Source organism: Hemicordylus capensis, chromosome 7 (assembly GCF_027244095.1).
Source record: "Hemicordylus capensis ecotype Gifberg chromosome 7, rHemCap1.1.pri, whole genome shotgun sequence".
NCBI classification, from domain to species: domain Eukaryota; kingdom Metazoa; phylum Chordata; class Lepidosauria; order Squamata; family Cordylidae; genus Hemicordylus; species Hemicordylus capensis.
In genome coordinates this window covers 16,602,771-16,616,587 of record NC_069663.1, presented here as the reverse complement: position 1 = coordinate 16,616,587, position 13,817 = coordinate 16,602,771, and the positions used below count along the sequence as shown (strand labels likewise).

Below are 13,817 nucleotides of genomic sequence, written 5' to 3'. Positions count from 1 at the left end.
CTGACCCAACAGAGCAGTTGCCAAAAAGACAAAGAAGACCTTGCCAGATTCAAAAGCCACACAGAACGCAGCTTGTCACTTGCTCGAAGCAGCATCACGAGGCAATATTGCACAACTATGTGCAAGTTAACACTTTCTGGAGACTTTAGCAAACATGATGGCTACCCAAAGGGAGGAGGTCAGTCAAGGTCACTGCCAGTCTACTAGATCAGGAAACAGGGCCCAATCCACCTCCAGCTGAAGTCAACAGCAAAGCTCCCATTGTTTAGAACTGCCCAAAAAGCAAACGACTTTGTTAAGGCTACAATGCCAATCAATCAATCAATGTATTTAGCCATAGTCTCAACAAACGTGTTCTCAAAATCGAGTACTTAAAAACAAGGACATCAAAAAATTTCAGGACACTCAAACACACAAAAACCGACTCAGAATAATTCAGAGCAATTCGATGGTTTGTATCTACTTGCCGCGTACTTTGATGGCAGGAACTAAAAGCTGGCTACAACACTTGTAAGAGAGGGCCTGCCTGAACACATACACAGCAAATGCTTTGAATCACAAGCAAACCAACTTCTTGTTCCGTCACATGGAATTTTGGACTTCCATTTGTCTCTGGCTTGAGTCAACTACAACAGTCTGGGTAGCAGATCTGGGCTGCCCAGGTTCAAAACTGTTGGGTTGGGAGGACTGCATTTGGTGCTTGTCTGGGGAGGACAGTGCCAGTTGCAGAGAGAACTGGATTCCACATTGGGTGGAAGAACTCTGTCCATGTTCAGTGCTGCCTTCTGCAGACAAAAGACAAAACCCAGTGGGAGCCTGGGTTAGACCTGTGCAAAAAATGGCCACCCCTGGTATAAATGGCCTTGTTCAACTTTGAATATCCACAGTCAGAGGTGCACCTAGGTATTTTTGGAGCCTGGATCTAAAGGCCTTTGGAGGCCCCCTGCCACTGCAAGTTAAGCACTATCTTTCTCTCTTGCGCAACAGACACACACCCCGTGACATACACAGTATTTTCAACACGTGGCTTCTTGAGGGCACAAGCAGCAACTGAACTCACAAGAATGTAAGGATATAAAACAGGTAAGTAAATTGTGCCGTCAAATCAATTTCAACTCCTGGTGCCCACAGAGCCCTGTGGTTTTCTTCGGTAGAATACAGGAGGGGTTTACCATTGCCTCCTCCCGCACAGTATGAGATGATGCCTTTCGGCATCTTCCCATAGTCTGGGAAACATACCAGTGGGGATTCGAACCGACAGCCTTCTGCTTGTTAGACAAGCATTTCCCCGCTGCGCCGCTTAAGGTGACATATTTATGCAAATAATCATTTGCAAAAACATTTCAACATGCAACTTAACCCAACAGTTCTGAACCTGGGCAGCCCAGATCTGCTACCCAGACTAGAAGTGACGTAGGACACAAAGAGAGCCATCCTCCCTTTTCCTTGAGGTCATCTGCAGCATGGCACGTTTTAGACTGTTCCTGCTCTGCTTTACCAAAGAGTTCTGTGGAGAGCAGGGCCAGTGAGCGGAGAGCTGCTGCCATACTCAGGGCCACCTCTCGGCCGCTCCCACAATGCATTGTGGGATATGTGGAGGCCCCAGCTCCCAATTTCAACAATGGAGAACACCGGTGTTTGGGTGCTGCAGCTTGCATGCCCACACAGAGGCGGCTCTGGTCATCCGGGAGGCCCCAAATAAGAGCATGACCTCCCTCCAGCCTGCCCCCATATGGTCGTGAGAACGAGCTCATAGTCGGTGGGAGCACTGCTGCAGGATTAGCTCAACTTAGGTCCCTGCCCAGCCCTTTGTGGACTACAACGCCCATAACCCCAGCCACAGTGGCCAATAGCCAAGGATTATGGGAGCTGTAGGCCAACATCTGCAGGAGGGCCGAAGTGGAGCAGCCCTGCCCTCCACGGAAGGCTAACAACTTCCATGTTTCAACTTGCTGGCCGAACATGATGATGGGGCCCCCAGAGGCAAGTTACATGACTGACTCCCCCAGCCGCACACCCACCCAGGCTTCCTTCAGTTGTATTCATCCGCCAAAATTGATGTGAGTGTTAAGACCTGGAGCTACCAGAACAGCATGTCTTTCTCTAGTACCATTCAATGACTTGTATCGTCCACAATTTACAAAACCTTTTAAAAAATAATTTAGGATGATGTTCTATTGTGGCACATAGGATAGATAGATAGATAGATAGATAGATAGATAGATAGATAGATAGATAGATAGATAGATAGATGCTTTTTGTTACCACTATTCAGACTCATTTCTTTACTTCATGAGCTGAGTTTCAGTCAGGGGGGCATTTTAAAATCTTGTCTCTGGGCCCACTCCAACCTTGCTACGCCCCTGATGCTGAGATAGGCTTCAAAGGGAGCATGCAGTTCCTGCTGAGAACTCAGACACCCAGACAGGGGACCTAAGCACCATTTTCAGGGGGCAGGGCTTCAGCACGACCCAGAACTCCGTTGCCCTTTCTCATAACGAGCAAAAACAGTCCAAAGTATGCAAAATAAACATATGCAAATATGCACATCTTGCATAAGTTTCCCAGGTCACGTAATTCAGCATTGCTTGGCACAAGATCTGGGATCCATAGGGATGAAAAAAAATTATTTATTTTAGTGCAGATTTAACACAGCCCCGAGTATAGCCTAGTGTTATGACAGCTGACAAACGGCCATGTGTACCAGACCACATGGGAGTTTGGTTTTTTTTCCTAATGAATGAAGTGTTGTGGCATCAAATGTAGCCAATTTGGGGGACTGAGACCCCACCCCAGAATCCAATGCAACTGCTGCAGACCTAGGATATTTGGCCACTGGTGGAAAAGCCAATACTGCATCCAGAGGTGCAACTAGGTAATTTTGGAGCCTGGACCGAAAGGCCTTTGGAGGGTCCCTCTCCCCTGCAAATTAAGCATCATCATGTTCGGCCAGGCAACCACACCACCCCGGACAGACTAAAGAGGATTTGGGGGCCCCCAGGGGCTGCAGAGGCCCTGGACTTTGGCCCCAAAGTCCAGGGGTAGGAGCGCCTTTGACCGCATCTCCTGTTCCCATGGCTATGACAAGTGAAGCGTGGGAGGGAATACCACAGCCATAACAACCGAGATGTGCCTCCCAGACCCACCCAATAGGAACTTAGCCATCTGCACAGGGAGGATACAATCTATGGTGCAGCCACATCTAGAATACTGCGTACAGTTTTGGTCACCGTATCTTAAGAAGGATATATTGTAGGACTGGAAAAGGTGCAGAAGAGGGCAACCAAGATGTTCAGGGAGCACCTGGAGCACCTTCCTTATGAGGCTAGGCTATAGCATCTGGGGCTCCTTACTTTGGAAAAGAGGTGAGTAAGGGGAGAAATCTATAAAATTATGCATAGAGTAGAGAGAGTGGACAGAGAGATATTTTTCTCCCTCCTCCACCACACTAGAGCCAGGGACCATCCCATGAAACTGGAGGTTGGGAAACTTAGGACTGACAATAGGATGCACTTCTTCACACAGTGCATAATTAATTTATGGCATTATCTGTGATGGCCACTAGCTTGGATGACTTTAAAAGGGGCTTAGACAAATTCATGGAGGACAGGTCTATCAATGGCTATTAGTCTGGTGGCTATAGGCCAGCAACAGAGGCAAGATTCCTCTCAACACCAGTTGCAGGGGAGCAACAGCATGAGAGAGGGCATGCCCTCACCTCTTGCCTGTGGGCTTCCCAGAGGCATTTTGTGGGCCACTGTGTGAAACAGGATGCTGGACTTGGGCAGGGCTGTTCTTACAGGAAATGGCACAGGAAGTGGGAAGATGCAAGGATTGCTTGCCCATATTCAAGGCCAGGCAAGCCAAGGTGGCCTCTTTCGCAGTTCCTGGTGCACTCAGGAGGCTGGAGCATAGAGAGGAGGAAAAGGAACAGGGAGAATCAACCCCTTCTCCTCAGAGGCCTGGGGAGTAAAGACCTGGACCCACAGACAACTCCTCAAAAATACAAACAAGTTTACAAAAGGGTTAACATAAGAACAGCCCAGCTGGATCAGGATCAAGACCCCTCTAGTCCAGGAGCATCCTGCTCCTCACAGTGATCCACCAGCTCCCTTCCCGGGAGCCCACAGGCAAGAGGTGAGGACATGCCCTCCTGTGCTCTCTCTAAACTTTTTCACCTGTGTGGGTGGAATGAGTTTAGTTCTGGGCAGCAGTATCAAAACTGTGTGTGCACACGTGCATTCAGAGTGGGGCCTTCCTGATTCAACCTGAACGGGATCTAAAATTAAGTGAGCAGACATCAAAAAAGTGTGTGAGTGCATGTACACGAGCACAACTTAGAAGGCACACTGGTGCCCTCTCTCCTGCTATTGCTCCCCTGCAACTGGTATTGAGAGGCTGGAGGTTGCCCTTAGCCACCAAACTAGTAGCCATTGATAGACCTGCCTCCATGACCTTGTCTAATCCCCTTTAAAGCTATCCAAGCTAGTGGCCATCACCACATCCTGTGGCAGAGAATTCCATAAGTTAATTATGCACTGTGTGAAGAAGGACTTCCTTTTCTCGGTCCTAAATTTCCTGACCTTCAGTTTCATGGGAGGTTCATTATACCGGTTCATTATACCCTTCTTACTGGAAGCAGTCAGCTCTTTTTCACCCATGCATTGCTGTAGTAACTGCTGTGATGCATCGTCATGTAAACATTCTGGCCAGAGGTCAACAGTAGTCCAACAGAGGGTTATATTCAAATAACTTGGGGAGAAGAAGAAAAAACCAATAGCTGATAACTAAGCACAAAAGTAGATTCTGTCACTAGAAGACCAACATGTCTCAAGTTGCACCCAGGTTTGTTTGTTTTTTTGGGGGGGGAATCCTACAAAACCAATGCTGTAATTAAATTATACAGTGCAAAATTCTTTTCGGTAGGACTCTGACAGTCTTGCTCATTTTGTAGGATCTTTCCCCTAATCAAGAACCGGATGCAAGTGGTAAAGTGTGGGGCCTTTTAACATAGCTTTCTGTAATAAATCTGTTTTTGCACTGTCTTTATGACGGTTGATATCCTACCTTGAGGTTAGTAGCACTCCCTGTTTACTAAGAGTGTGATATACACCCATGCAAGAACAATTGGTCCAGGTGCCTTTTCTTATTTTAATAAAAAGGTTAGGAATACATCAGCTTGTTTGTACCAAAAAAAAAAATTATTAGGGGGAGGTATTCATTTTGCCAGAATACCCCCTCGTTTCTAGTTAAAATCTCAATCAGAGCTGGCAGGAAACAGTTAACTGTCAGCAAAACAACCCCCCTTTTCCCCTATATGGAGCTCTTATTAATCCAATAACAGCCAGTGCTTTGCTTACATTGCATCTGCTTGCTATTGTTATGTAATAACTGGGCCAATTACCAGACTGTGCACTGGGGCGCCCTTAAGATTTTCTGCCTCCAACCGAGAACAGCCCTCTGCAGTCACTGCTGCAATCTCAGCCTTGCAGTTCCCTTGGAACCCGGCAGAAAGACCCTGTGTGTGGATGAGAGAGGCAGGTATTGCATGAGGCAGCTGTGCCAAGCATCTGCAGGACTTGGGGTCAGCTGCCCGCAGACCATGATCCTGGAATGTGGCACCCAATGGATGCCAAGACTCAAATCCTGGATGAAACCCAATCCTCTCTGTCTAATAGGGGAAAGGCTATTAGATAGCACCCTTGGTGACAGGGCAGCAAGGAAGGGCTCAGGTGAGCAGGGCAGGGCATGGGTGCACATCCTTTTATAGACATCCAATGTGGCAAGCTACCTGTACACTGCATAGAGACCAAGGCCACGCCAACCCCAATCAGCAAAAGCATCCTCCACAGAACCTTATAGAAAACCAAGCAAGAGCAGGAGGAAAGAAACTGTTCGCTCTGCAGCCAGCGATTTCCACTCAAAGCAACGGGGGGGGGATCAGCCAAGACTCCCCACACCCCACCCAAGAGAAGTGGCTCCTCTGCTGCCACCACCCTCCTCACACGGAGACATAGACCTCTCCTCCTGATCCACACACACACAGATATTTCTGATTCCACCAAGCAGGCAGCAGGCAGCAAACACACCTTTTGCAGGCACCCAGGTGGCTGGCTCACTGCAGCAGAGCACCGACTTCCAGGCACCCTTCTGGCCGAGCAGTGAGCCACACACGGCCACGGAGGCTACCTCTTTGGCAACTGACGGTCTTGTCTTCAAGGTGTACATGTGAAAGAGGCACCGAGCAGGCCTGGCCACTAGCCAACCTGATTCCGCCTCTGGTCTTGCCCCCACGGCCGTGGCCAAGTCCATTTTGGGGCTCCCTCTCCTGCTGCCAAGCCTGTCTCGTTTCACACCAGGCCCTGGCACCTTCCGACCCAATCCCCACCTTGGCATAGCCTGCCCCCTCCGGAGAAAAGGAGGACACGCCACCTCCCTGCCACCGGCACAGAGAGGGTTAACCTCAGCCAAGGGACACACACCGCAGAGGTTACTTGAGGTGCTGGGCTCTCTTTCCCATCAGCTGTGCAAAGCACCAACCCGTGCCCAGCCCACCCAGGGGGATACCCCCTCTAGCCTGCATGCCCAGAGGCACAACTGCAGCCCCAGAGGCACAGAGTGTTCTCCAAGAGGCAACCCGACACCCTTCCCGAAGCCCAGGCAAAATGGAATCTGGTGCTCTCTGTGTGTGTTGCCACCGCTTTTCCTCCACTAGCAAAAAAACAAAAAACAAAAAACCAGCAGCTGCTGCTACTGCACCAATCGTCAAAACACAACAGCACACAGACAGGGGGAATAAATGGGGAGACGCACCATCGCCTTACCTTGGCTATGTGGCTGCAGGCAGATCTCCTCTCCCTCCGGGTCCCCTTTATTTCTGGGGCTGGCTTCAGGCTCCCTTCCCTCCTTGAGCTCAGCCGGTGCTATTTCCTATTCTTTCACTAACACCTGTTTCAAGTCGGGGCGGGGGGGTGGAGAAGCGGGTTATTATATCATATTGCTAGAGGAGTCATGCATGCAATGTTTGGGGCGGGGGGGGAGAAGGGGAGTCACTGCTGATGGTGTGCGGGGCACGTTCCAAGCAAGAGCATTTTAGAAAAAGGGGGGGAAATGAAAACGGGGGGGTGAAGCAGGCAAGCTTAATAATGGGAGATTCTGCAGGTTGTGAGCATGCTCCAGCCGGAACCAATCCTTCTCTGTTATTCTTCGGAATAAAAATAATCCACGCTGAAGTAGGAACCCGAACGGAAGCTTCTTCCTGTCGCCTCTGGACAGCGGGGAATAAATTCCGCCCGGAGACGCCGCATCACAATCGGAGTTGCTGCTCGGTGTTTCTGGAGGCAAAACAGCTCCAGCCTCTCTGTCTCGCTCGCCTGGCTGCCTCCCCACTCCGAGGCGAGCTAGGCCTTTTGGAAAGGGATTTGAACCTTTTAAAGACACAGTGCACCGATTCGCCTAGCTGGAGGGTTGGTTGGCGGGGCTCGGGAGGGGCGGGTAGAGCCAAGCCACCCACGCCGGCCAGTGCCACGCGTGTGAGCGCAAGAAACGGGCACCAGGGCGGCTTGCGAGGGGAGGGAGCAGCGCGCGATCCTTCCCCCCCACATACTGATTTTGCAATCATCTCCGATATGATCCACCCCGCACACATGGCATGGCATATCCACTGGGAAGAAAGCCTCGTGAATTACAACGCGGCTTCCTTCTAAGGAAGCAGAGCCCCGATCCCAACATATTTTGACTCGGGTCCTATGGATAGATACTTAAATTGCAAGCAAATCTGACTGCAGTATTCCTTGGCATGAGACGGCGACCCCCCCCTCACCGCACGTTTTGACAGCTGGATATTGCCCCCGCCCCGGCTATGGATAGAGGACAGATCGCATCTCACGCGCGCTTACTCGGAAGTAAATGCCATTGAGTTCAAGGCGCTTAGGGCACTTTAAAGACTAACCAACCGATTACGGGGTCCTCAGAAGTGGGTCCCCAGATGATGCTGGACTACAACTCCCATTTCCCCAAAGGCCACTGTGTCAGGGGATGATGGGAGTTGTAGTGGTATTAATCAAAAAAATTGTTACAGTCCCTCAATATAGTTGTGTGCATCTCCTCTTGGGCAAGAGGGTGTCTTTATTTTGAGGCACAGTATGAAAACACTGTATGCACACAACTATACTGAGGGATTGTAAAGAATTTATGGATCCACGCCACTGAAGAAGGCTGAGGAACAGCCGAAATGTGTCTGGTATGTTGAGAAAAACTGTTAGACATCTTTCCGGAACAAATCAGATCAACTCACGAATGTTTAAGAAATATCCCTGGAGTTTCTTTAAGGACATCATAGTGACCTTGTTTCACACTGACTGGAAATCTTGGAAGAAATATTCACTTAGACTTTTAAGTATTATTATTATTATAGGACTGGATTTATACACTTGTAATGAAAGAAGAACATTTTCATGCCTGATTATTTGTAAGGATTTTAATAGGGTCAATTTCTGAAGGTTATGCATGTGGGATCAATGCATAGGGATCAATGGAGAGTTAACATTTATTGTGCAAGTTTGATTAAATGAGATACTTCGGGATTTAAGATTTGTGTACTAAGCTTTTCAGTTGGGGTTCTTTTGTGGACCTTTTTTTTTTAACCCTAAAAAAGTTTTAATCCATCTGCGTCAGTTGTAGCCCAACAACATCTAAAGGTCAAGTATGCCGTCAAATCGGTCTCGATTCCTGGTGAGAATACAGGAGGAGTTTACCACTGCCTCCTCCCGCGCATATGAGATGATGCCTTTCAGCACCTTCCTATATCACTGCTGCCCGATAGAGATGTTTACATTTTAAAATTTTATTGATTTTAACAATATCTTAACAATCAACTTACACTTAATTCAGTAAATATTGACTTCCCGCTTACCAGTCTGTGCAGCTCTTGTTAACAATGTATATAAGCCATTACTATAATAATACAAAACATATATACTCCATCTTACAATTCAATTTTACCCTACCCAACCTGATGTAATTACTAAATTTCAAACCCTGCTGAAAGGTCCATGTTAGAAAAATAGTTCTTTAAGTAAAGCAAGAAAGGTTCCCAATCTTCTTTGAAACATTCCAAGTTTTCATCCCTTATAAGTGTTGTAAGATTTGCCATCTCCACATATTCCAAAATTTGTATCAACCAGTCTTCTTTTGAAGGCATTTTATTGTCTTTCCATTTCTGCGCGTACACTATTCCAGCCACCGTGGTTGCATACATTAAAAAAAGTTAAGTTTCTTCTAGAGAAATCTCCTTGAGTTATTCCCAGCAAGAAGGATTCTGGCCTCTAAGGAAATGTCATTTTAAAATTTTTCTTCAACTCATTATATATCATATCCCAAAAGGCCTTTGCCTTCCCACATGACCACTGAGAGAGAGATGTTTCCCATACTCTGGGAAACACACCAGCACTAACTTAGAGGGCTAACCGTCTGCATGCAAGCAGGCAGGGGCTTTTCCCAGAGCAGGCCCATCCCCTAAAGGGAATCTTACAGGAAGATACTGAGTTATCCTTATACGGAGTTCAACCACTGGTCTACCTACCTCAGCATCGTCTGCACTGACTGGCAGCAGCTCTCCAGGGATTCAGACAGGAGCCTTTCCCAGCCCTACCTGAAGACTGAAACCGAGGCCTTCTACATCTAAAGCATGGGCCCAACCTCAGAACTGATGTGCTTGGTGCACATTGCTGATGCTCCTGTTGGGAAGGATGGGTTGGTACCCTCCCCCCGCCCCGGAAATAAACATGTCTGCAGAGCCAGAGGAGTGGAGAGCCAGTCCTGGGGTAGGAAGCAAGAATTGCCCCCTTTGCTAAGCAGGGTTCATCTTGGTATGCATTTGGATGGGTACACATGAGTGCTGTAAGATATTGGGGATAGGCAGTGGTAAAGGTAAAGTGTGCCATCGAGTTGGTGTTGACTTCTGGCACCCACAGAGCCCTGTGGTTTTTCTTTGGTAGAATACAGGAGAGGTTGACCACTGCCATCTCCCGTGCACTATGAGTTGATGCCTTTCAGCATTTTCCTATATCGCTGCGGCCCGACATAGGTGCTTCCCATAGTCTGGGAAACATACCAGCGTGGATTCGAACTGGCAACCTCATACTTGCTAGGCAAGTCATTTCCCACTGTGCCAGCAGCACACCTGTTTTGCATGCAGAAAGGCCCAGTTTCAATTTCAAGCATCTCCAGGTAAGGCTGGGAGAGACTCCCACCTGAAACCTTGGAGACCTGCTGCCAGTCTGACCTCGATGGACCAATGGACTGACTCAGCACAAGACAGCTTTCTATGTTCCTAACGGTCAGAGTGTTGAGTGACCCATCAGCTAACAAGCATATTGGGTGGCCTTAGACCAGCCAGTCTCTTTCTCAGCCTAAACTACCTGGCAGGGTTGTTGTGAAGGTAAAAATGAGGAGAACCATATGCCCTGGGCTCCAATGAGGCAAGAAGGTTTGTTTGTTTTTAAAGTAAAACAGCACCAGATGTCATGTGTACCTCCGTACTTGTGTATGTTCTGTGGGTGTGCAGCCTAGCCCCATTTATTTTTATTTTTATACTGCCTTTCCTCGGAAGACTCCAGGGCGGTTAACAACAAAGTTAAAACAGTAATAAAAACTCCAATATAAAACATCCTGATAAAACAGATCAAAACACAGCTACTTTAAAAAGAGAGTGCGGGGCGGCCACTCATTGGCCAAAAGCCTGTATTAAAAGAGCAGTCTTCCGATCCAGGCTGGGAGAAAGGGGGCCTAAGAGAGTGTTTTTACTGCAGAGTAAAGGCCAGCGGGGTCCCAGGTAAATCTGCATAGGATTGCAGCCTTGTAAGTAGGAGGCTGGAGTGGAGAGCTGGTCCTCAGCGCCACAGGAGAGGAGAGCTGGGGTTGTGGTAGCAAGCATGACTTGTCCCCATAGCTAAGCAGGGTCTGCCTGGTTGTATATGAATGGGAGACTTGATGTGTGAGCACTGCAAGATATTCCCCTCAGGGGATGGGGCCACTCCAAGTTCCCTCTCTGGCTTCTCCAAGATAGGGCTGAGAGAGATTCCTGCCTGCAACCTTGGAGAAGCTGCTGCCAGTCTGTGAAGACAATACTGAGCTAGATAGACCAATGGTCTGACTCAGTATCTGGCAGTTTCCTATGTTCCTAGTAACGCAATCGGCTACTCAGGTCTACTCGGGAGCAAGTCCCACCCAGTTCAACGAGGCTTCCTCTCGTGCGCGCGCATCGGAGTGCGCGCTTGGGAAAGAAACGTTCCCTTCTGCCCTCCCACAATTGGGTTCATTCCTATTTCCGAAACAGCTCCAGTCTAGTAGTACGACTTACTTACCCATTAAAAGGAGACAGCAGGTCTCCAGGCAGTGAGAGAGTCTGTGGGAGTTTCTTCAAAGCAGCCCGCTGGGAAGACCGTCGCCTGAGCCTCGGTGGTGCTCAGCGCCCCAAGGGCCGTCCAGAGGGTAAAGGGACCTCGGTGGCCGGAGGAGCGTTACGGCGCTTGGAAGCAAGCAGACCGATGCCATTCCCCACGCGTGATCCGCTACCTCCAGCGGGCAGCCACATGCTTCTGATCCGGTGGCACCCCTTGAACCGCCAGCCTAGAGGAGAGGCATCGCAAAACTGCCAGTCCTTCGTCGTGGGGTGAGCGTTCAGAGGATCAGAGCCACCCGCCGAGGCTGAAGCCAAGCTGGGCGGCCTTCCTAGAAACTCTCTTAGCCCTGCCCCGGAGCCTTTTTTCAGTGGCAAGATGCAATCAGGCCAGACATCAAGGCGAGCGGCCTCTGAGCGTGTGCAGAGTGCATGCTCTACCGCAGGGCTCTCTTAGGCGTGACTGAGCCCCCAGAGCGCGCCGCCGCAACTGTCGTCAGCGGCACCCGGGCTCAGCCCCGGAGAGATGGCAAAACACGCGGCCTCTGAGCATGTGCAGCGCGCATCGTCCTCCGCGCGGCTTCGGAGCTGGACGTGGGCGGGCAGACTCCCCGGCGCGGCGCTCAGCCCGCTTCCAACCTCCAGGCTCAGCCTCGGAGTGATGACCAGGCGAGGGGCCTCTGGGCATATGCAGAGTGCAGCCTCCGCCACCCCGCCTGGGGGTGAAAGAGAGCAGGACTTCTAGGCAGAGTGGAGCCCCGGCGGCGCTTTTCTCTTTGGTCGCAGCAGGAGTTGAGCCCCTCGCCTCCCTGCTTCTCTCGCTGGCCTGGCTCTTCTGTGTCCCATGAATCGGGACTGAGCGGGTCTCTTGCCCGGCGGCCTCCGCCTCCTCCTCCTCCAGCAGGGTGGGGGGGAAATCCTCATATTTCGTGTCTCGTTGCTCCGGCGAGCCGCCTGTGATCGCCAATTGGCTGGGCACTTGCGACCGGAAATGTCAACAGCATCAGCGCGGCTGGCTGCCCAGAGCGCCAGCAGCAGCAGCCGCCGCCGCCTGAGCTCAGCAAAGCCTTGGCACCTCCGCCTGGCTGCCATTCCTTGCCTCGCTGCTCCCGCGGCCACCACGCCCCCCCACTTGGGTCTCTCCCTCCGCCTTCCCCTCCGCCCAGACAGAGCCGGGTCACTGTGTCAAGCCAAGCGGGAGAGCGATTTCGCCCCAGAGGAGAGAGGAAGGGGAGACTGGCCAACGCCGCCGGCGAAAACTGGGAAGGAGGGAGGGAGGAGCAGCAGCGCCAAGGAGGAGAAGCTCGGGCGCGCGCGGGCTGGGCGAGGAATCCAGCCTGCAAGCAAGGATCGCCATCATGCCCCAGGAGGGAGAGACGGGAGGAAAGAGGAGATCCGTTTGATTGGGGTTCCTTATCCTTGCTTACTGGTTCCCTGCCAAGAGGGGAAGGGAAATAAATCTCGTGGCACCTGAAAGAGAACTCGGTGTAAACAGCAATAGTCATATCCTGATTTTCCACCCAAAAAGTGAGCCTGAATGTGTGAGCCCTTTGAGGGACAAGGAACCATTTATTTTATTATTATCCTGTTTACACATAGTCTACCAGATGTGCTTGACAGGATTTAGTACTTTAATTATGAGCCCTTTTCAAGGGTCCAGGATAACTCAAGAAAAATTAAAGATTTTTTTTCGTAGTATTCCTGCTGTCCCAAGTAGTGTGGCCCTCTGTAGTTGATGTGTTGTGATTTTAATGATGCCCAAGGCATTGAGATGGTGTTCAAGTTCTTTTGGTACTGCACCAAGGGCACCCACAACTATTGGCACCACTGTTGTTTTATTTTTCCAGAGCTGCTCAGTTTCAGTCTGAAGGTTCTTGTATTCAGTTATTTTCTCCATTCGTTTTTCATCAACTCATCTATCCCCTGGGATTGCAATATCAATCAATCAATCAATCAATCAATATTATTGACTACATTTAAAGAAGACTAAACTAATGACAATGGGGACAGCAACCAGCCTCAGAACTGATAATGAAGACATTGAAGTGATGGATAGCTTCTGCCTTTTAGGATCAACCATCAACAGTAAAGGATCCAGCAGTCAAGAAATATGCCACAGACTAGCACTTGGTAGGGTTGCAATGAAAGCCTTGGAAAGGATATTTAGATGCCGTGACATGCCTATACCTACAAAGCTTAGAATTGTTCAGACAATGGTTTTCCTGTGACACTTTACAAAAGCTGGACTTTGAAGTAGCAAGAGAGAAAAAGTATGGACACTTTTGAACTTTGGTGCTGAAGGAGACTTTTGAGAATACCATGGTTGTTGGGAACAGAAGAGGACGACATTGACCAGCAGCAAGGTGGATGGACTCGATTACGACAACAATGAATGCACCACTGAGAGACCTTAAAG

General features: G+C 49.6%; 1 protein-coding gene across 5 annotated transcripts in view; it reads right to left on the bottom strand.

Moving 5' to 3' along the window:
* The window catches only part of HIVEP3 (HIVEP zinc finger 3), a 268,460-nt gene extending 256,736 nt beyond the window's left edge, over positions 1 to 11,724 (bottom strand). For 3 of the 5 annotated variants that reach the window (XM_053267803.1, XM_053267809.1, XM_053267808.1), the window contains exon 1: positions 6,825 to 6,976. The gene's annotated coding sequence lies outside the window, so the exon portion shown is untranslated. Of the gene's footprint in view, positions 1 to 6,089; positions 6,152 to 6,824; positions 6,977 to 11,366 lie in introns of those variants that run through there. The other 2 variants (XM_053267805.1, XM_053267806.1) reach the window with 2 other exon arrangements.
* Between the last annotated feature and the right edge of the window lie 2,093 nt (positions 11,725 to 13,817).